This window comes from Aquarana catesbeiana, linkage group LG03 (assembly GCF_042186555.1).
Source record: "Aquarana catesbeiana isolate 2022-GZ linkage group LG03, ASM4218655v1, whole genome shotgun sequence".
NCBI lineage: Eukaryota > Metazoa > Chordata > Amphibia > Anura > Ranidae > Aquarana > Aquarana catesbeiana.
Window position 1 is genome coordinate 559,163,408 of NC_133326.1, and position 24,984 is coordinate 559,188,391.

Genomic DNA, 24,984 nt, shown 5'->3' on the forward strand with positions numbered 1-24,984 from the left:
TTAATGGCATCCCAGTTTTATGCTAGCCATACACCTATCAAAAAATCGTTCAAACGAGTTTTCGAAAAACAAACACAATGTCGTGAGAGCAAATAATTTTGCCATCATGTAATGAACAAAATTTGATTGATAAATCGTTCAACTGACATAAATTAATCAATTTTTCCTTAGTTTTGTCACATAAGCCCAGTGCAAGCTGTTCGGGCGAGAAACACATTAACTTTTCAATTTATCATCCGTTCGGCTGAATTTTTCCAAACTTTTCCTTACATTTTTTGGCTCAAAATACTCACAACCGATTTTCTATCCATGCCTATTAACTAGACGATAAACGAACAAACTGTCCAAATGACAGGTTTCCGAATGATTTTTCGTCTAGTGTATGGTCACCATTAGTCTATAGGGTTCAATATTGAGTTGGCCCACCCTTTACAGCTATAACAGCTTCAACTCTTCTGGGAAAGCTGTCCACAAGGTTTAGGAGTGTGTCTATGGGAATGTTTGACCATTCTTTGTGAGGTCAGGCACTGATGTTGGACGAGAAGGCCAGGCTCGTAGTCTCTGCTCTAATTCATCCCAAAGGTGTTCTTTCAGGTTGAGGTCAGGACTCGGTGCAGGCCAGTCAAGTTCCTCCACCCCAAACTTGCTCATCCATGTCTTTATGGACCTTGCTTTGTGCAGTGGTCCAAATCATTTGGTGGAGGGAGGATTATGGTGTGGGGTTGTTTTTCCGGGGTTGGGCTTGGCCCCTTAGTTCCAGTGAAGGGAACTCTTAAGGCGTCAGCATACCAAGACATTTTGGATAATTTCATGCTCCCAACTTTGTGGGAACAGTTTGGGGATGGCCCCTTCCTGTTCCAACATGACTGCGCACCAGTACACAAAGCCAGGTCCATAAAGACATAGACTGTGGCTAATCACAGCTGTGGCACCAGCAGCACACGCACGCACGCACCCCCTACCCATGCCGGATCACAAACTAAGTACGTTATCCGACGCAGGAGAGCTGTTCTCAAGCAGTTATTCTTATCTCCTTCTACTGAGATACTGATGTTATGCTGCACCATTCTCCTCTGGCCAGCAGGCGGGGAGCTAAAGCCAAGTAAGCCCATAGACTTCTATGCAGAGCGCTGAGAATCCTGGGAGCTGTAATTTGAGATGGCAGCCAGATAGTGGGATGAATAGTCTCCTTACACTACAGATCCCAATAGGCACTGTGCAGTAGAAGGAGTGGAGAGATGATTTTTATTAAACTGCCCTGGAAAGTTCTTTCTCCTGGCATGGAGGGAGTGACAGTGTGAGCAGCTCTGTCTGGAAATTCACCTGCCAGCAGGAGAAGATACTAATGAAAATCCAAGTGAGGGCACCCGGGGGCAGCGCACAACCACCCACATCACAGCACCTGGACCGCTGCCATAGGGAGACTGGAGAATCCACTAACCCTAGGCCTGCAGAGCAGACACGGACAGAGCCCGCTGTACTCTATGGGTGGCCGGGAGTAAATGGACTCCGCTGTCTGTTTACACCTGGCTACCTCCAATCCACTCCACCTAAACAGAAGAGGATGGAGTCCTCTTACGTTTTTTTGTAGCGGACCCAATTGGATCCGGAGGTAGGAACCTCAGATAAACAGATAAAAGTCAATTTACACCTGCCTGTCAATAGGAATGCATGGACCTTCTGATCAGCTCTGCCTAAAAAACAGACAGGCGGACCTGATTGGAACATATGAAAAGGGTCTTTTATTTTAATTTTGTAGTACAGTATCTCACAAAAGTGAGTACATCCCTCACATTTTTGTATATATTTTATTATATCTTTTCATGTGACAACACTGAAGAAATGACACTTTGCTAAAATGTAAAGTAGTGAGTGTACAGCTTGTATAACAGTGTAAATTTGCTGTGCCCTCAAAATAACTCAAAACACAGCCATTAATGTCTAAACTGCTGGCAACAAAAGTGAGTACACCCCTAAGTGAAAATGTCCAAATTGGGCCCAGTTAGCCATTTTTCCTCCCCGATGCCCTGTCACTCGTTAGTGTTACAAGGCCTCAGGTGTGAATGGGGAGCCGGTGTGTTAAATTTGGTGTTTTCACTCTCACTCTCTCATACTGGTCACTGTTCAACATGACACCTCATGGCAAAGAACTCCCTGAGGATCTGAAAAAAAGAATTGTTGTTCTACATAAAGATGGCCTAGGCTATAAAAAGTTTGCCAAGACCCTGAAACTGAGCTGCAGCACGGTGGCCAAGACCATACAGCGGTTAAACAGGACAGGTTCCGCTCAGAACAGGCCTTGCCATGGTCGACCAAAGAAGTTTAGTGCACGTGCTCCGCATCATATCCAGAGGTTGTCTTTGGGAAATAGACGTATGAGTGCTGCCAGCATTTCCACAGAGGTTAAAGGGGTGGGGGGTGTCAGCCTGTCAGTGCTCAGACCATATGCCTCACACTGCATCAAATTGGTCTGCATGGCTGTCGTCCCAAAAGGAAGACTCTTCTAAAGATGATGCACAAGAAAGCCTGCAAACAGTTTGCTGAAGACAAGCAGACTAACGACATGAATTACTGGAACCAAGTCCTGTGGTCTGATGAGACCAAGATAAACTTATTTGGTTCAGATGGTGTCAAGCGTGTGTGGTGGCAACCAGGTGAGGAGTACAAAGACAAGTGTGTCTTGCCTACAGTCAAGCATAGTGGTGGGAGTGTCATGGTCTTGGGCTGCATGAGTGCTGCCGCCACTGGGGAGCTACAGTCCATTGAGGGAACCATGAATGCCAACATGTACTGTGACATACTGAAGCAGAGCATGATCCCCTCCCTTTGGAGACTGGGCCACGGGGCAGTATTCCAACATAACGACCCCAAACACACCTCCAAGATGACCACTGCCTTGCTAAAGAAGCTGAGGGTAAAGGTGATGGACTGGCCAAGCATGTCTCCAGACCTAAACCCTATTGAGCATATGTGGGGCATCCTCAAATGGAAGGTGGAGGAGCGCAAGGTCTCTAACATTCACCAGCTCTGTGATGTCATCATGGAGGAGTGGAAGAGGACTCCAGTGGCAACCTGTGAAGCTCTGGTGAACTCCATGCCCAAGAGGGTTAAGGCAGTGCTGGAAAATAATGGTGGTCACACAAAATATTGACACTTTGGGCCTAATTTGGACATTTTTACTTAGGGGTGTACTCACTTTTTTTGCCAGCAGTTTAGACATTAATGGCTGTGTGTTGAGTTATTTTGGGTGGACAGCAAATTTACACTGTTATTCAAGCTGTACACTCACTACTTTACATTGTAGCAGCAAAGTGTAATTTCTTCAGTGTTGTCACATGAAAAGATAGAAAAGAGGGGGAAAGAGCTAGATGGAGCTGGTCATCCTCCAGCCAGGAAATGAGTTAGGCTGTATCTGACTTGCTGCAGCTTCTAATGCCATATTGTGAAAAGCTCATAGTGTGCAGTGAACTAAAAGGATGCAATTTCGGTACAGGAGAGGAGCTCTGAAAGTATAACTAACGATAAAACTTGTTTAGTTTTGGATTGCTTGAAGATTCTTACCTCTGCCCCCGTTAGGGAGAATCACCCTCTTTGTTTGTCCTGTTTATCATTATCGTTGAAAGTTAAAGAAAATCCCAAATTTAGGGTTGTCATCGAAACAAGAATAGAGGATAAATATTGCAATGGGGACACTAGTTCTGGCGACCTTGGTTACACATTGGGAATCCCTCACTTTGGAGGGATTTTCTCTTACTTCCTGTTTTGGCTATGGGACAGGAAGTGAAGGTAAATCTCCCTAATGAAACATACACTATATTGCCAAAAGTATTGGGACACCTGCCTTTAAACACACATGAACTTTAATGGCATCCCAGTCTTATGCCGCGTACACACGATCTCACATTCCGACAACAAAATCCATGGTTTTTTTCCGACGGATGTTGGCTCAAACTTGTCTTGCATACACACGGTCACACATGGTCGGAAATTCTGAACGTCAAGAACGCGGTGATGAACGACAAGCCGAAAAAATTGAAGTTCAATAGCCAGTGCGACTCTTCTGCTTGATTCTGAGCATGCATGGAATTTTGTGCGTCGGAATTGTGTACACACGATCGGAATTTCCGACAACGGATTTTGTTGTTGGAAAATTTGAGATCCAGATCTCAAATTTTGTTTGTCGGAAATTCCAACGGAAAATGTGCAATGGAGCATACACATGGTCGGAATTTCCGACAACAAGCTCCCTTCGAACATTTTGTTGTCGGAAAATCCGACCGCGTGTACGCGGCATTAGTCTGTAGGGTTCAATATTGAGTTGGCCCACCCTTTGCAGCTATAACAGGGAAGGCTGTCCACAAGGTTTAGGAGTTTGTGTATGGGAATGTTTGACCATTCTTCCAGAAGCACATTTGTGAGGTCGGGTACAGATGTTGGACAAGAAGGCCTGGCTCCCAGTTTTCGCTCTAATTAATCTCAAAGGTGCTCTATCAGGTTGAAATCAGGACTCTGTGCAGGCCAGTCTAGTTCCACCACTCCAAACTCGCTCATCGATGTCTTTATGGACCTTGCTTTGTGCACTGGTGCGCAGTCATGTTGGAACAGGAAGGGGCCATCCCTAAACTGTTCCCACAAAGTTGGGAGCATGAAATTGTCCAAATTGTCTTGGTATGCTGACGTCTTAAAGCGGAGTTCCACCCAAAAGTGGAACTTTTGCTTTGAGCACTCCTCACCCCCTTACATGCCACATTTGCCAAGTAATTTTTTAGGGGGGGGGTATCTGGTTTTGACAGGTACTTCCTGTCCCACTTCCTTCTTCTGCTGTCTCGCTGCCTAGGCGACTCCTCCTCTCCCCTATGCGGCCCCTCCCTCTCTGCAATCTTCTGGGACACGTCAAAGGTCCCAGAAGATTGCCTGCCCACTAGGAGAGCACAGCACGACTCGCTCATGCGCAGTGGGCACCCGGCTGTGAAGCTGCAAGCTGTCACAGCTGGGTGCCCACAGTAGTAATATTGGCATCGCGGAGAGGAGGGGGAGAGGAGCGAGGCTTCGGGCAGCCACATCGCTGGACCGCGGGACAGGTGAACGTCTGTTTATTAAAAGTCAGCAGCTACACTTTTTGTAGCTGCTGACTTTTAATAAACTTACAAAACAGTGGAACTCCGCATTAAGATTTCCCTTCACTGGAACTAAGGGGCCAAGCCCAACCCCTGAAAAACAACCCCACACCATAATCCACCCTCCACCAAATGATTTAGATCAGTGCACAAAGCAAGGTCCATAAAGACATGGATGAGCGTGTTTGGGGTGGAGGAACACCTTTGAGATGAATTAGAGTGGAGACTGTGAGCCAGGCCTTCGCGTCCTACATCAGTGCCTGACCTCACAAATGCCCTTCTGGAAGAATGGTCAAATATTCCCATAGACACACTTCTAATCCTTGTGGATAGCCTAAAAAAAACAAGAGTTATAACCCTCCCTTACTCTATCCAAAATGAAAAAAAAAGTTTTTCCTGTAGTTCTACTTGAAGGGAAGGCTGGAGTTCAACTTTTAGTACGTGTAGCAATTCTTTAGTGAATACATACACTAGAGGAGTCTATATTGTTTCTCTGTTAAACGTGACAGCAATAGTTACAATGCCAATAAAACAAAAGATTGAAGTGATCTTGTTTGAGCAGACCTTGTTCTGCATCGAAATCAGCAGACAGCCAGCGATGTCAGCCATGAAGTTCGAGGTGCGCTGACCCAGCATGGTGCTAATGACAGCGGTCTCAACTACACGTTTCACGCATTAATGACACGAAGGTGGGGAGGATCGGTGCAGAGGGATGGAGAGTCTATTGCTGCTGATAATTCTCCATCTCTTCACCTCACAGATGATGGATCTTATTTATCAACAAGAGAAAGTGACATTTCTGTAATTCTATTACAAAAAATGTCCCCTTGATCAGTCTGTGCTGTTTGTGGAGGAAAATGGTCATTGTCGATAATGAGGAGTTGAATTTTTCAGAGTTTTCATTTTAGATGTCAAGTTCTTTTCACTGCCCAATGTAAAATTGATAGTATTAATGTATTTTTCAGTTTTGAATGGCAAAGGGCAACTTACTAACTCAATTCAAGAACAAACATTTTATCTATTGTGGTTTACCAGTCCTTACATGTGGTGACTGCATTTTTTTTTTTTTTTTGGGGGGGGGGGGGGGGGTTGGCTTTCTTTTTCATATTCACCTAGTGATCCTGGGAAAAACACTCTTCCAGTCTCACTCGTTGCACTATAGGGGGGGGGCAGCATTGTCACTCTAGGCTGCTTTACTGATTTAGACTGCAAACTCCTACCCCTCTCCTCATCTCCATTAAATAGGGAGGAGGTGTTCTGTAGTTCATAGAAGAGAACTTTAACAGGGCTGATAACGCTGCTTGGAATATCACTGCAGGAGGTTAGAAGCTCATTTGATTATTGGCCCAGGTTTTGCACTTATTGAATAGGAATGAGATTCAGGTTCACCACTATCACGTGTTTGAGGTGAATCCTGCTGGTTTGAGATTCACAGGTCCGGTGGACATTTTTGCAGATTCTGAGAATTTTTTGTTGACCCATAATGCACTACATGATCTTTGAACTAAGGCAAGCAGGCTTAGACGGGCCAATTTTTGGGGATAAGCCAGACGCCTCACTAGGGGAGGGGGTACACAGTACACTATGGTGTCAGTGCATTGGAAGCTATTGTAAGGAAAGCTAAAAAACTGTATAGCGAGAGGTTATGGTCAGTTGGGAAACTATACTTTAATTACGGTTGCTATCTCTTTGGAAAATTTAGAGTGTGCTATTTGGGGGCTTTCGTTTATTTATTTATTTCAGTTTCGGGTGTTTAAAGTGAAGCATTTCACTGCATCGTTTAAAACAAAAACAAAAAACAAAAAAAAAAAGGGGCATGAACGGTTTCACCCAAACTACCTTTTATTATAACATTTGCATTCACCTCACTGCCCTATCCCCATAGATAAAGTAAAATGCACTCACCAGTTAGACCTCCTTGATTAAAACTGTCCTTCTCCTGTCCACTTTTACACTGTTGCATCCTCTGCGGTATCTTAATTCTTGTAGTAATAAGCCCCAGCCTGTGTTGCTTGTCTTTAGTAAATTTGGGCCTAGCCATGCTCAGTAAAATTGTCCTGCTTGCAAAAATCTGCAGACTCCTGCGCCTGGAATTGCAGATGTGTGCTAATCACTGTGGGCACTCAACCCATATATTGCAATGACAAGTTGTCGGTGGCTGTTCCTATTAGTGATTGTTCGCATAGCCAGTGATTACCTGCAGTGATTGCGGTTGAACACATTCCTAGGTGCGATAAGCTGCATTTATTAACGTAGGCTCAACTCAAGGACACATAGAAAACAACTGTTATCTATGAGATCTCAGCGCAGGAATGGTGGGAACTTAATGTACATTGCAGGCATAGAGAGCCAGGAACACAGGGCAAGGAATGTGTGAACCCTTCATAATTGCTCAGCAGTTTGTGGACCTAGGAACTCAGCACAGGGATGGTGGGAATCCCGCATAATAGGCATAGCAGGTGTGCAGACCCAGGAACTTAGCACAGCGATGATTGAAAACCCTTAATAGTGGGCAGAGCCAGGAACTCAGAGCATGGATGGTGGAAGAACCTCATATAGGGCAGAGCAGGTGTGTATAGACCTGGGAACTCAGCATAGGAATGGTGGGAACTTTGCATAAGGAGCAAAGCAGTTGTGTAGGAACTCATATCTCACCAATAGAGTCCTGAGCTACAGGAAACCATGAGATGCTTTAACTCTCCAACATCCAGAAAACACACAAATATCAGTTTTGGATAGACTGACCCTTTGATAAGCTTGAAGCTGTGTCTTCTTCTGCTCTTTCTAGAGATCCCCATTTCTCATATTAAATAAGCAAATACATATTTCAGTGTTTTTTGTTTCAATAAAAAGCAGCTGATTAATGGCTACTATCAGTAACGGCTCTCTTCCAATGCTACAAAATTCAGAAATTGCCGAATTACTCAAAACGGCAATTTGATTTGAGCTCTTAAGAAAATTCTTGAAGGATGAGACTCAATAGAATGATGGGCTGCTACAGCAGATAGGGTTTAATCAGAAAAACAGATTCATCTTTTGATATTAACATTCAGATCAAGCGTCAGCTCGCCAATTAATTGGAGCCAAGGTGTCCTGCAGGGGACTCAGGTAATGCTGAGCTGAGGAATAGTATGAGCTGTGTTTTTTAGAAATCATATAAGTTGATGGGGAAATGTTATTTTACCTCTAGGATCTACAGGTATGTCAGTACATCCAGGAGCCTGATCTGTCAGAATCCATGTACAGTGTGTCACCAGTGCGTACTGGTTTGTGGTCTTTCAGCTATGGTTGGTTGTGCACATGCGCATGAGTGTGCAGGTGGTCTAGTGTTAGAGTGCGTTCCTGATTCTAGACATACATAAAGGCCAAGGTGGGTATGTAAACTCATTCCCTTATGGTGGACGGTAGGAATGGTTCCGATGTTCGAACCGAATGTAAGTTCGGCTCAAACATCGGGTGTTAGTTTGTCCGCAGACGAACCGAACATATGGGGCATTTGCGGCAAATTCGAGCACTGTGGAGCGCCCTATAATGCACTGCTAGATCGCAGTGCATTGACGGCTGCTGATTGGCCAAAGCATGGAACTGACCTGCATGCTTTGGCCAATCACAGAGCGATCTGCTGGGAGAGCCATGATTGGCCAAAGGCAGGGTGCCTTTGGCCAATTATGGCTCAGGGGACTAAGTCCACGCCCCACGGAAACCTTTAATAAGGGGGCCCCCAGATCCCGGCCCCCCTACCAGTGGCGGCTGGTGCTCAAAATTTTTTGGGGGGTGCAAACAAACTCAAAAATTCAAAAAAAAAAACCCATCAACTGCAGCCTCACTGTACCATCAAACGCAGCCACTGTGCCATCAAATGCAGCCACTGTGCCCATCAATTGCCGCCACTGTGCCATCAAATGCAGCCACTGTGCCCATCAATTGCCGCCACTGTGCCATCAAACGCAGTCACTGTGCCCATCAAATGCCACCACTGTGACATCAAACGCAGCCACTGTGCCATCAAACACAGCCACTGTGCCATCAAACGCAGCCACTGTGCCATCAAATGCAGCCACTGTGCCCATTAATCCAATTCCTGTCCCTTCACCCCTCAGATCAGTCCCAATTCCTGCCCCATCAGACCTCAAATCCTGGTATATAGCATTTCTCACAAATCCTGGTACATAGCATGTCTCACAATCCTGGTATATAGCATTTCTCGCAAATCCTGGTATATAGCATGTCTCACAAAGCCTGGTATATAGCATGTCTCACAATCCTGGTATATAGCATTTCTCACAAATCCTGGTATATAGCATGTCTCACAAAGCCTGGTATATAGCATTTCGAACAAAGCCTGGTATGTAGCATTTCGCACAAAGCCTGGTATATTGCATTTCTCACAAAGCCTGGTATATAGTATTTCACACAAAGCCTGGTATATAGCATTTCTCACAAAGCCTGGTATATAGCATTTCTCACAAAGCCTGGTATATAGCATGTCTCACAAAGCCTGGTATATAGCATGTCTCACAAATCCTGGTATATAGCATTTCTCACAAAGCCTGGCATATAGCATTTCTCACAAAACCTGGAATATAGCATGTCTCACAAAGCCTGGTATATAGCATTTCGCACAAAGCCTGGTGTATAGCATTTTGCACAATGCCTGGTATATAGCATGTCTTACAAAGCCCGGTATATATAAATTTTTACAAAACCTGGTATATAGCATTTCTCACAAAGCCTGGTATATAGCATTTCTCAAAAAGCCTGGTATATAGCATTTCTCACAAAGCCTGGTATATAGCATTTCGCAAAAAGCCCGGTATATAGCATTTCGCACAAAGCCTATTATATAGCATTTCGCACAAAGCCTGGTATATAGCATTTTGCACAATGCCTGGTATATAGCATGTCTTACAAAGCCCGGTATATATAATTTCTCACAAAACCTGGTATATAGCATTTCTCACAAAGCCTGGTATATAGCATTTCTCGCAAAGCCTGTTATATAGCATTTCACACAAAGCCCGGTATATAGCATTTCGCACAAAGCCTGTTATATAGCATTTTGCACAAAGCCTGATATATAGCATTTCGCACAAAGTCTGATATATAGCATTTCGCACAAAGCCTGGTATATAGCATTTCACACAAAGCCTGGCATATAGCATGTTTCACAAAGCCTGGTATGTAGCATTTCTCACAAAGCCTGGTATATAGCATTTCTCACAAAGCCTGGTATATAGCATTTCTCACAAAGCCTGGTATATAGCATTTCTCACAAAGCCTGGTATATAGCATGTCTCACAAAGCCTGGTATATAGCATTTCTCACAAAGCCTGGTATATAGCATTTCTCACAAATCCTGCACAATTACCCCCCTCCAGTCTGCACAATTACCACCCCCCAGTCTGCACAATTACCACCCCCCCAGTCATGGGGGGCAATTGTGCAGATGGGGGGGTAATTGTGCAGACGGGGGTGTAGTAATTGTGCAGACGGGGGGGTAGTAATTGTGCAGACTGGGAGGTAATGTAGTGACAGGTCCTCTTTATTAAACTAAGTGATAAAAGACTGCCATCATAAATCTGAAAAATAAGCTGAAGGCTAGTTAGAATTAAATGTTTTAACAGCAAATGGCATCTGCTGACAACAAGGAGTCTAAAGCACATTAAAAGCATGCCCATATTTGCCGGCTCTAGAGGAGCTGCAACTAGAGCAACAACAGGAGGAGGCAGCTCAAAAATCCATTTATCACTTTTATTTACTTAGTCCATCCTTTTTTCATATGCATTGCATTGCAAAGTGAACCGATTCAATTTCAATCCCTCATGATGCGTGGCGCGCTCTCAGTTTTATTACTTACCTTCCTGCTCTGCTCGGGCCGAAGAACGGAGCTGCCGATGTCACTTCTGGCTTTCATCTGTTGAAATTAAACGAGGAAGTGACCTCTAGATTTAAACAACAATGCTCCCGCCCGTAGTGATTTCGATTGCGCAACAGAGCAGGTAAAAATCCTGCAAATGAAGCGCCATGTCTTCAATCTTGTGATTGCATTGACGTGGCGCTTCCCATAGTGCATTGTGTCCGGCGCCCGAACACAGTTAAAGGACTTTTTTTTTCCTTTCTTAAAGGGGCCGTTTAAAAAATTTTTTTTTTTGGTGGCTACAGGGGGGCGGCGCCTGGCGTCCCCTATGGAGACGGGCCGCCACTGCCCCCTACCCATTCACCAAAAAAGTGTCAAAAAGTAAAAACAACAACAGACTCCTTTATAAAATTGGAGGCCTCCCGGCGACTGCTGTCTCTTGCTTTATAAGCAAGGGCGGGGCCACCTGGTGACGTAACTGAGTGACCCCACCCTCTTCTGGCATCAGACGGGGCGGGGTCATCTGGTTATGTCAGCGGGTGGCCCTGCCCTTGCCTATAACAGCTGTTAAAGCCAAAAGACAGCAGTCGCTGGGAGGCCTCCCATGGAGGCGGAGATTTTTTGTTTTTGTTTTCTATTTTTTGAGTCCGTTGGGCGGCGTGATTGACGATGGATGTACATCGCGGGACACTTTTTTTTAAATAAAGGAATTGTCAAAAACTGTCTTTTGTTTTGTGGTTTTTACTTTTTGACACTTTTTTTGGTGAATGGGTAGGGGTACAATGTACCCGATACCCATTCACATGGGGGGGGCCGGATCCTGGGGACCCCTTGTTAAAGGGGGCTTCCAGATTCCGATAAGCCCCCCATCCGCAAATCCTGACAACCAATTGCCAAGGTTGTCGGGAAAAGGCTCTTGTCCCCATCAACATGCAGACAAGGTGCTTTGGGGGAAGGTATGGTTGAGAAGGGGGGGAGGCGCTCTTTGGGGGGTGGATTGGCGTCGAGTTCCCCTTAAAATCCATGCCAGACCCAAAGGGTATGCATTTTGGGGGGGACACCATGCTGTTTTTTATTTTATTTTGGTGTGGATTTCCCCTTAACCACTTCAATACAGGGCACTTAGACACCTTCCTGCCCAGACCAATTTTCAGCTTTCAGCGCTGTCGCAGTTTGAATGACAATTGCGCGGTCATGCTACACTGTACCCAAACTAAATTTTTATCATTTTGTTCCCACAAATAGAGCTTTCTTTTGGTGGTATTTGATCACCTCTGCGGTTTTTATTTTTTGCTAAACAAATAAAAAAAGACCGAAAATTTTGAAAAAAATAAAAGTTTTGCTTTTGTTTCTGTTAAAAAAATTGTAAATAAGTACGTTTTCTCTTTCACTGATGGGCACTGATAAGGCGGCACTGACAGGCACTGATACGGCGGCACCGATGAGGTGGCACCAATGAGCAGGCACTGACGATGGGCACTGATATGTGGCACTGATGGGCACTGGTAGGCGGCACTGATGGGTGGCACTCATATGCAGCACTGATGGGCATTGATAGGCGGCACTGATGGGTGGCACTGGTTGGCACTGATGTGCACTGATAGGGGACACTGATGGGCAATGAAAGGCAGCACTGCTGGGCACTGCTGGGCACTGATAGGGTGGCGCTGATAGGCGGCACTGATAGGCGGCACTGCTGGGCACTGATAGGCGGCACTGCTGGGCACTGATACGTGGCACTGATGGGCACTGATACGCGGCACTGATGGGCATCCCTGGTGGCACTGGCAGTGGTAGGAATTGAAGTGGGCAGCTGCCTGGGCACACAGTGGCATTTCCCTGGTGGTCTAGGGGCATACCTGGTGGTCCAGTGTGGATCGCTTCCCTGGTGGTCCTGGGCGGCTTCCCTGGTGGTCCTGGGTAGGATCCGAGGGGGGGCTGTGCTGATAAACAATCAGCACAGACCCCCCCTGTCAGGAGAGCAGCCGATCGGCTCTCCTCTACTCGGGTCTGTCAGACGCGAGTGAGGAAAAGCCGATCACCGGCTCTTTCTATTTACATCGTGATCAGCCGTGATTGGACACGGCTGATCACGTGGTAAAGAGTCTCCGTCGGAGACTCTTTACCTAGATCGGTGTTGCAGGGTGTCAGACTGACACCCCGCAACAACGATCGCCGTGATGCGCGCCCCTGGGGACGCGCGGCGGCTCGATATTCCTGATCACGTCTTTCGAAATGTTATTTTGCTGTGGCACTGTTCTATACATTGCACAGATTTGCCACTTTACATACAGACTAAGGGGACCCCCCAGGCGAAATATTTAGAGGAATATTTCATTTTAATTATTTCACTTTAAGCATTATTAAAATCACTGCTTCTGAAAAAAATGTTCTTTTAAAAACTTTTTTTTGCATTGATACATGTCCCCTAGGGCAGTACCTGGGTCATTATACACTTTTTATGGCAATAACTTGCATATGAGCCTTTAAAATGAGCACTTTTGATTTTTCATGTTCGTCTCCCATAGACTTTAATAGGGTTTGCACGTTCGCTAGAACTTTTTGCCTGTTGGCATGTTCTGGTGCGAACCGAACCGGGGGGGTCCACTCATCCCTAGTGGATGGTGCTGTGCCTTCTTGGCAGCTACCTATATGAAGAAATTATCATTGTTCTGCCTTGGTTATTACTGACTCAGGTTGCCTGACTCTGCCTGTATCTCTCATCCCCATTACTGGTGCTTGTTCATGTTATTGCCTTGCCTGCCTCGACCTACGCCTCAACCCTGACCTCAGTATTGCTTTCCTATCTCCATAGTGTAGCCACCCTGTTCCTGCGAGCGCTTGGTGGGGCAATCCTGAGAACCCTGACTTTGCAGAAAAGTAGCCCAGAGGTCACTCACTGGCCCATCACTCCTTGTGTGTAAAGGCTCAGCATTACACCTGGGCATTACTTAGGATAGCTAGTCTCTTAATGAGAGCCCGTGAGAGCCTCTTAGTTGTACTAACCCTCATGGCACCAGCAGCTTACAGGGGCGAAGGGGGCAGGACAGAGGAGGAAGAGAAATCAGCAAAAGGGACACATTCTACTGTCTGTAAGTTATGTCCCTTGTGCTGATTTTTCTGTTTTTCATTTTAGCTAAACCCAGGCTTTAGTGGTGTAACGTCCACAAGGTTCTTGGTAGACAGAACATGTTGTCTTTGCCATGGCTTTAGATGACATGATGGATTCTGCAGCAGCAGTGTTTTTCTAATTTGGGGCAAGCGAGCGGTGATTTAGTATGTGATTTGTGCCTCATTTATTCAAAGTGTTCTGTTCCTTCCTCTATGAAGTCTCGTTTCTCCTGTTGCATTTATTGTTATGAAAATCTATGCAAGCAGTAATTTTTTCCTTTTCCATCTTACTCCATAGACATGATGGAATCGAATTGCTGTGGGCAGTACAACCTACAGTTTATTTATATTACAAAAACCATAACCGGCCTCAGAGAGGAGTTCCCCCTCCATCAAGGGAGGTGATTCACATTTCACAGAAACATGAAGCACACTGGTGGGTGGGTGACCATGAGATGGTGAGTACTCAGAAATCACGTCCTGTGACTGCCCGCTTCCCCAATGTACAGAGGGCCCATTCCTCTACTCCAATGTGAAGAGGTGATTGTACTGCATACAGGAAGAAGACGGAGACAATAAACTATATTATTATTATCCGTTCCCCATGTAAAAGATAACCAAATAATTCTATAAATCTGTTCATGTATTATCTATCTATGTACTATCTATCTAGGTTTTATTTATATATATCTCTATATCTATGTACTATTTATCTTGGTTTTATCACTCTCTCTCTCTCTCTATGAATATCTATCTATTTATCTCTCCCCCTCTTATCTATCTATCTATCTATCTATCTATCTATCTATCTATCTATCTATCTAGGTTTTATCTATCTCTCTATGTACTACTTATCTTGGTTTTATCACTCTCTCTCTCTATGAATATCTATCTATTTATCTCTCTCCCTCTCTCTCTCTATATATAACTATCTATCTATCTATCTATAAATCTGTCTATTGATTATCTATCTATTGAATTCCCACACTTGTTCTGGAACAAGGCCTGAGTCTATCCAGGTGCTCAGCAGGCAGCCTGACATGATCACAGTTGGTATAATGAGCCAATGTCTATGTAATGGGCCATTTGCATTCATAGGAGGACTGTCAGTTACCTTCTGTTTTCTGTCAGCTGCCATGGCCTGGATTGGTTGGGGCAGATTAAAGATTCTGGCCCGCCACCAACATCAGGAACAGCATTTAAAGAGTTCCCATGGACTACAGAATGTATGAGCTTATTCAGTAAGGCAGCCTAATTCACAGCAATTTACTGCAGCCCAGTAAAATTCGATCCCATAAAACTGACTACACACATTACAATCTGATTGCGCCTTCTCCATTACAATCTGATAGTACAATCTCCTTTAAGATGCCTGCACACACTTTACACTCTGACTAAAAAAAATCTCCTATATTTCAGTGCTAAAATCATCTGAAAAAGGACAGTGGCCTGGATGTGTCTGACTCCTTCATTTTCTATGTCTCTATAAGCCTAGTACACACGATCAGAAAATCGTATGAAAAATACCGCTTTTTAAGCGATTGTACGATAATCTGATCGTTAGTACACAGTTTTCGTCCAAAATTATCCGAAGGGATAAACACGTTTCTCGTACAAAACCAGATCGTACGATTTTTGTTTAATCAGTACAGTTTTCGGCCACAAATACAATATAAATACATCATATCACTTCTGAATTTTTATTCTGTCGCATGAGAATTTTCGTAAATTTAGTAACCTCTGCATTTTCGATATGGAGACTTGCATTAAAAAAAAAAAACAAAAAAAATGGATCATTCGTCCGATAATCTAGGTCTTACACCTTACAATCTAGTTGAACACCCTCCTTTAGATTTACCATATGTGTTACCCACTCCTCACCCCTGCACTCTGCGATTTTGCCACACCCAAATTACTCTAAGCTAGGGGTGTGTGTGTGTGAGGGGGGGTTGGACCCAGGATTTGACCCTGCCAGGTTGAGGGGACCTGTCAGGTAGGTTGTATGGATTCCCATGATTTCTAACAGCAGCCCTGTCTACCAACAACTGTGCAGTTCAGGGTCTGCCAGAATAAATACCCACATGGCTGTCAAATTGAGAGTAGCGGCTATGTCTATGCATCCACTGCATCCCAATTAACATGCATATGTCTGTGTAGCTGCTGACTTTTAATAAAGATGCACTTCACAGTCCAGGGATCTAGTGCTGTCCTAACCGGGGGGCCAGCTCTTCGGCAGTCTTTGGGTCTCGGTGCCGCAATCTTGGATGTGGCTCTTCACAGCCGGCTTCCCACTGTGCTGCACTCACTCACATTACAGGTCCCAGAAGGCTGCGTGCTGGGAGGGGGTGGCAAACTTTTGCTTGGGTTACCTAGGTGATCCGAACAGTAGTGAAATGGGTACCTGTCAGAAATCAGAAATAGGTAGTAGATCATATTGTCCAAATCTAACTTCTGCTTGTTCATTTAAGCTTTGACAAAAAAACAAACAAACTGGAAGCTGATTGGTTTCTATGCAGAGTTGCACCAGATGAACCCCACTGAGTGGCATTTGAAACAGAACAATAGTAATAATAATAGTAATATAAAAAATAATGAGTAATAGTAACTTAGACATAATAATGGTAATATAGATAATGATAATAATGATGATGATGTTGATAATAATATTGATTACTATTAATAATAATTTGATTACAGTTGTTCTTGTAATTTACCATTGATATTACTTTCATTACTGATATTATTATTGTTTTACTGTCCTCTAAAGTATAATTAAAAGCAAAACTTTTTTTTTTTAGTTTTGTATAGAGTGGAGAGTAATTAGAACACTTGCCAGGTTAAGTTGTTGTCTGTGTCCCCGTTAGGGAGATTCACCCTCTCTATCTGTCCTGTTTACCATTACCATTGTTTTGGTGATCTGGGGATCCTAAAGGATTCTCTTTATTTGCAAGTGTAGTGATGTGGTCTACAGTCATAACATGGTACAATTCCCCATCATTCTTTACCTATAGACATATCCCTCTAGTGCTGGGCGCCAGTGACTGTCATCAGATCTGTGAGCCCGACCAGAATTAGTAGATTGTGGGATTAGTAGTCTTTCAGACCAGCATTCCCTTTGCGTGATATGACCTCTGGACCACACATCCCAGGGATCCTTGCTACAACCCGAAGAGACTCCTGGGAGGAACTATAAAAGGGTCCGGAGATCCACGCCGCCCTCTCTTCTTCCTGGTCCTTGCTGTGCACACATCTCCCTGTGTGGGAGGGGAAAGGCTGCAGCCTACCACGCGGTGAATGAGTGATTTCAATCCGGCTCTGGATGTCCTGCTGTTCGTCGGCACCTACCTGATCTACAATACAGTCGCCTGCATCCATCAGCCGTGGGTCATCACCGGTTGTTTGCTGAAGGACGTCTCTTCCAGGATCGCTGTCTGCAAGGTGTAAGCCGGTCTTGTCGGTGAAAGGGCAATTGCCCATCCTTTGCAAACCCTCTTTGCTACTAGAACCTGAACACTGTGTACAGACACCTTTACCTTGGGAACACTTTTTTGCATTACTGTTTGGAACACTGTACATAGACACCTTTACTTAACCCTTTCATGACTAAGCCTTATTTTGACATTTGGTGTTTACAAGTTAAAGTCCGTATTTTTTGCTAGAAAATTACTTAGAGCCCCCAAACATTATATATATATTTTTTTAGCAGAGAATCTAGAGAATAAAATGGTGATTGTTGCAATATTTTATATCACATGGTATTTGTGCAGTGGTGTTTTAAACGCAACTTTTTGGGAAAAGGGACATTTTCATGAATTAAAAAAAAAAACAAACAGTAAAGTTAGGCCAATTTTTTTGTATAATGTGAAAGATGATGTTACACCGAGTAAATAGATACCAAACATGTCACGCTTTATAATTGCACGCACTCGTGGAATGGCGACAAACTACGGTACCTAAAAATCTCCATAGGCGACACTTTAAATTTTTTTTACGGTTACCAGGTTAGAGTTACAGAGGAGGTTTAGTGCTAGAATTATTGCTCTCGCTCTGACGATCGCGGCGATACCTCACATGTGTGATTTGAACACCGTTTACATATGCTGCACAAGCTCGCGGCGACGGAGGCGCTTTAGAAATTTTTTTTTCTTATTTATTTTATTTATTTTTATATTTATAAATTGTGTTTAAAAAAAAAAAAAAAAATTGATCACTTTTATTGCTGTCACTAGGAATGTAAACATCCCTTGTGACAGTAATAGGTGGTGACAGGTACTCTTTATGGAGGGATCTTTTAGACCCCCGATCCCTCCTTTGCACTTCAAAGTATTCAGATCGCCATTTTTGGCGATTGTGAATACTGTATATTTTTTGCAGCTGCGGGCATCATCCCGGTATAACCCCCGAAAGCCGAGTACACACATCTGCGTACGCTCGGTGGGAAGGGGTTAAAACCACTTCAAGGAGATTATCGGATACAATCTAATGAGCTCCAACTGCCGGTGAAGATGTCAGGCCTGCATCTTGGACACTGCTGTTATTATTATTACCATACAAAGGGCCCTACTCTATCCCCTATTTCGTCTGATCTCTCATCAGGTAATAAAGGTTGAATAGGCCAGCCTGGGGTTCCCCTTTAGTGTGAGACTGCCTGTCCTAGATAGCTATTTTTTTACTGCCTTTACAGGTTATGCTTCAAGTAGTAATTCATTGCACATATATGTAAATTGCGTTTTATGTTTTTGTACTGTTTTAAGCTGCCTTTTAGGGGAATTATTCTTCTGAGTCTGGGCTGTTATCCAGCCCTCGGCCGACCAATTCCCTATTTCTGTGTATCAATACCACATCACTGTAAAAGTGTATATACTTTAAACTTATTTGACTTGTGTGAGGTGTCATTTAAAGGTGTTGTGGAAGATGTCTGAACCCAGAGTGTCAGGTGGGTTGGAATGTTCACAGGGTCATGGCGATGCAGAAGAACAGGTGAATCCAAGCAGTCCCCAAGGGGGCCATGCTACACAAGGATGTAACCACTTCAGCCCTGGAAGATTTGGCTGCAGAATGACCCAGCCATTTTTTGCGATTCCGCACTGCGTCAATTTAACTGACAATTGCGCGGTCGTGTGACGTTGCACCCAAACAAAATTGCCGTCCTTTTTTTCCCACAAATAGAGGTTTCTTTTGCTGGTATTTGATCGCCTCTGCGGTTTTTATTTTTTGCGACAAGAGCGACAATTTAAAAAAAAAATTTGTACTTTTTGCCGTAATTAATATTAAAAAAAAAATTATAAAAATTATATTTATTATTTTTACTAGTAATGGCGGCGATCTGTGATTTTTTTCATGACTGCGACATTATGACGGACACATCGGACAATTTTGACAGATTTTTGGGACCATTGGCATTTATACAGTGATCAGTGCTATAAAACTGCATTGACTACTGTAAAAATGTCACTGGCAGTGAAGGGGTTAACACTAGGTGGCGATCAAGGGGTTAATTGTGTTCCCTGGGAGGTGATTCTAACTGAAGGGGGAGTGGACTGACTAGAGTAAGTGACAGATCGTGGTTCCTAGCTAATAGGAATACACGATCTGTCATTCCTCTCAGAACAAAACACGGACTTCTGTGTTCTGTCCCTCGTGCTCGTGATCGCTCGTGACTGGTGGTCATCGCGACCGCCGGCCACTAGCATCGGCACCCCCACTGTGCAGCGGGCACGCGCTCGCCTGCTATCCCGATCGCGCGAGTCGACGTATAGCTACGCCGGTTCACAGGATCATGCCTACCTGCCGCAATATAATGACGGCAGCTGTTCGGCAAGTGGTTAATCTAACTTTTTGTTTTGGCTATGGGACAGAAAGCGATGGTAAATCTCCCTAATAAAACACAGATGGCCGGAAAAAAAAAAAAAAACCTGACAGTTTATAACCCTCCCTTACCTATCCAAAATGAAAAAAAGTTTTGTGTATAGTTCTACTTTAATATCTTTTTATCTATTAGTTCTAAAGGCAATCTGTTTCCCCTGAAATGCTTGGATATTCTCAATCAATAAACATTTTATAGCAATCATCCAGCTATGTGACTATTCTTACTAGGTGCTCCTAACCCCACACCTTAAATGAGAATCCATTGGAAATATCCATGTGTATAAACAAATTAAAGTCCAATGATTATCTACAAGACTAGGATCACAACATTGCTGTGCGATGTCACTGCAGAAGAAACCGTGTTGTCACTCTGTGTAAACAAGTTCTAAATATTGGATCTACCGGCACGATCAACAGGTAATAAAATGATGAGAAAAACACAGACTGCTGTATTCATTGTAGGGACGACCTGCATGTCATGTGTCATTTTTTGCTTTTGTCTGGAGTTTAATGTCCATGGACACAAACAGGCAGCTGCTCATTAACTGCACTTAGATATAAACACACGGCAGTGTCACGGCTCTGTAGCTCAGGCCGACCCACCAAGCAACAAGCAAACCTCACGCAGTAAATATCATCAGCTATTAAAGAAAAACGGGTTTTGTTTGCAAAACTGAAAGCAGCACGTGTCCTAGCTGGTGAGAAGGGCCGAGGCAGATCACATTGCTGGCCCTGTGCTGCCTTCTTCAGTTTGAGCAGGGATTAGGAAGGAGGTTTAAGGTGACAGGACCCTGGAACGTGTCCGTGCACACTGGCCGCTTTCATTATCGCAAAATTCGGGGAGATTATTGGCCATGAGAAAACTGATTAATGGAAGATATCTTCCAGCCCTGGTCCCCGCAGGGGGGCCACGCTTCGCAGATCGTTATCGGTGGGAGAAAGGATTTGCGTAGATGACGAGAGACCGCAGGACATTAATTTACATGAGCGAGTTCTGGTAATTTACGCTTTTCTTCGCGCTCAGTTGATGACCAAACGGCTGCGGTTATTAAACAAAAGGAGCCTACTGAAAAGGAGCCTATTAAAAATATATATTTTGTTACACTTAATTCTCAAGCTGTGATGTACAACGCTTATGCCCTGTACACACGGTCGGATTTTCCGATGGAAAATGTCCGATCGGAGCGTGTTGTCGGACATTCCGACCGTGTGTGGGCTCCATCGGACATTTTCCATCGGATTTTCCGACACACAAAGTTTGAGAGCAGGCTATAAAATTTTCCGACAACAAAATCCGTTGTCGGAATTTCCGATCGTGTGTACACAAATCCGACGCACAAAGTGCCACGCATGCTCAGAATAAATAAAGAGATGAAAGCTATTGGCTACTGCCCCGTTTATAGTCCCGACGTACGTGTTTTACGTCACCGCGTTCAGAATGATCGGATTTTCTGACAACTTTGTGTGACCGTGTGTATGCAAGACAAGTTTGAGCCAACATCCATCGGAAAAAATGCTAGGATTTTGTTGTCGGAATGTCCGATCAATGTCCGACCGTGTGTACGGGGCATTAGAAGACAGTAAAGTTCTTTTGTGTTTAACGTAGAAGTAAACCCTGAATAATATTTTGTTTGCTAAAGTGATGTGTATCATAAATAACTGAAGTATTTTTTTTCTAATAAAATACTAATTTCACTTATTTTTCATCGTTTGTTGCATCTCAGTGCTGCTGGTCTCCTGCAGCTTCTTTGTAGCACTTCCAGTCTACAGACACTCGGTCTCCCACATTTCTGCTGCGGCTCCCGGACACCCGCAAGCGCCTCGCCATCTCCCGGGAATGATCGGTGTGGCTGGAGGGACAGCTGTGAACGATCTCCCTGTATAGCTTTTTAGCCGACAGCCGCTTCTCCTTCTCTCCCTCCCGCGGCTGTCAGCTAAAAGGCTCTACAGGGAGATTGGTGTCCACAGCTGTCCCTCCCGCCGCACCCAGCATTCCCAGCTGTTCTGTGTGCTCCTCCCCCGGCCCCCTCTGTGTCCTTCTCCGCCCCCCCCCTTCTCCTCCGGCCCCTGTGTCCTTCTCTGCCCTTCCTATCCTCCTCCTCTGCCCCCCCTCGTCCTCTGCAGCCGGCTCCCCTCCTCTCCTGGTGGTTGCGGGGGGGGGGGGGGGGCGACTGTCAGGAATTGGACACGGTGAGCGAGATCGCTCCTGTGTCCTGTGTTTACTCTGTGTTTACTCTGCTCAGTTTATGAATGAACAGGAGCCTCTGTCTCCTGTTCATTCATCTTTAGTGCTGAGAAAGGGACTGGGGAATCTGTGTCCTCAGTCCCTTTGTTTGTCTCAAAGGGGAGATGATAGGGGTCTGTTTAGATCCCTGATATCTCACCAAAGCCCCCAAAAAATATAAAACAACAAACTGTAAAAAAATTCTAAAAAATTAAAGTGTAAAAAAAATTTAAAAAAATAAAAAAACTACTGACACCACTCTCACCTGCCCTACCAACACTATTCACTGCCCTAACCCCCTCCCCCCAAAAAGCATTGTGAAAAAAATTAAAAACAATTTAAATTGTGAAAAAAATCAATATGTAAAAATAAAAAACTACTGACACCGTCCACTGCCACATACCCCCTTCCCCAGAAGCACTGTGAAAAAATATTGAAAGAGTGATTTAAAAAAATGTTTGCCTCGGGTGGGCGGTTGCGGGTGCGGAGCACCACCTCCCTGAAATGAGTTTGTCACCTCCCTGAAATGAGTTTGTCACCTCCCTGAAATGAGTTTTTGCAGGTTAGGATGTCTGATGTATGCGTTTACATGAACTTGTACTTGCACACGTATAAAATCTGCAGATCTATGAGGCTCTGGACATTATTTTTTGTGCCTGGCTAAAAGCCGAGAACACTTTTTCATGTGGACATAGCTGTGTGTACAAGCTCATTGATTACTGCTGCGTTTAGATGCATACAGAACTATACGCTGTGTGCATGTTTTTTTGCTCATGTGTATAAGCCCTAACAGATAATTGTAACCGTTATTTTGTTTGTTTATATACTTTTAGGGCTGGTTCACACCAGATGTGGTGGGGCTGCTCTGGGCAGTTATTCCGAAGGACACAGCGATCACAGAGCACGCCCGAGGCATGTTCTGCAAGGATGTCCATGGATGCCCTCCCAAAACAACAGAGTCGCGCTGTAGCCGTCTTTCGTCTATGGCGAGGTATTCATGTGGTTAAAGCAGATTAAATTTCAGCTTTAAAGTAATTTCTAACGTGATTTTCAATATTTTATATCTGCAGCTTTTATTATTTATATAATACATGACAATCCTTCCATAAAAGTCCTTGTTAAGCAATTCCTGTTATAGGGTGACAATGCTCTGTCCCCATCTTTCAATTAGGCACTGCAAGTTGATTTCCAATTGAGACTACAAGCAGTGGTGGCCCGTCCATATGGGCCAGAGGGGCGCCACCTACCTAATCCATGCATCCAGCCCCCTTATCTACATGCGGGGCATCGGACACATTGACTCCAATGGGGTTTTTTTTTAAGCACATGATTAGAGCCAGAGGCTCTAACAGGCTTCAAAAAAGGGTGGGCTTCCTGATTCTCCTCCCGGCCAATCAGGAAGCGGGTCCTGAGACCTGTCACCCGATTGGCTGAGAGGAGAAGCGTTCCTATCGGCCGCCGAGGAGGAGGAGGGAGGAGATGCAGTAGAAGCCGCCGTGAAACACCAGGAGGAAGAGACTCTGCCCGGAGGAAGCGATGCCCGCGACCTAGATAGGGTAAGCGCTGGGCTGGTGACTGACCGACCCAACGTGGGGTGCCTGTGGCTTGTTTGCCGCCCCCCCCCCCAAAAAAAAAATATACCACCAGCCACCACTGACTACAAGTGACCTTTTTAACACAGATTACACAAGCATGGTCCACTGTTGTTACTATCAGGAAACCTGCCCTGAGAAACGTCATGCAGTCATCGCTGGAGTACATGTAGACAAGGAGTGGCTGAGAGTCTGCAGGAGATTAGCGGCACTGAGATGGAACAAAGAATGAAAAATAGTTTAATACAAGGATTTACCCACTTCCAGACTCCCCGATAGCAGTTTAACTGCTACAGGACGGCACTTGTGTACCGGATCACGTATATATACATGATCCGACACTTCCGGGTAGGGGGCGCTTATGCGTGCTGCCGGCAACTCGCTTCCACTGTCATTATACACAGTGGAAACCAATCTATGTAAACAAGGCAGATGGCCGTTCTGACAGGGGAGAAGGGATAGAGTTTGTGTCCTTGCAAAGCAGGGAATAAATTCCTTCTCTCTCCCTAGTAAAAGCACCTCACACAGTACACATAATCATTGGCTAGGCACACAGTTAACTCTTTGATCGCTCCTGTTTAACTCCTTCCCAGCCAGTGTCATTAGTATAGTGACAGTGCATATTTTAAGCACTGATCACTGTATTAGTGTTACTGGTCCCCAAAAAATGTCAGTTAGTGTCAGAATGTCTGCTGCAATATTGCAGTCACGCTATAAGTCGCTGATCGCCCCCATTACTAGTTAAAAAGAATAAATAAAATATCCCATAGTTTGTAGACGCTATAACTTTTGCACAAACCAATCATTATACGCATATTTGGATTTTTTTACCAGAAATATGTAGCATTGACCTAAATTTATGAAGAAAATTGATTTTATTTTATTTTTTTTGGATATTTTTTAAAGCAGAAAGTAAAAAATATAGTTTTTTTTTCAAAATTGTTGGTCTCTTTTTGTTTGTAGCGCAAAAAAAAAAAAAAATACCACCAAAAGAAAGCTCTATTTGTGGGAAAAAAAGGACATAAATGTTATATGGGTACAGTGTTGCATGACTGTGCAATTGTCACTTAAAGTAACTCCATATCGCAAAAAATGGTCTGGTCATGAAGGGGGGTAAATCTTCCAGAGGTCAAGTGGTTAATTAAAAAGGGTAGCTGATTGGTTAGAAGACTAGATGTTCCCCTCAGCAAACTAAATGTCATTCAGTTTTACAAG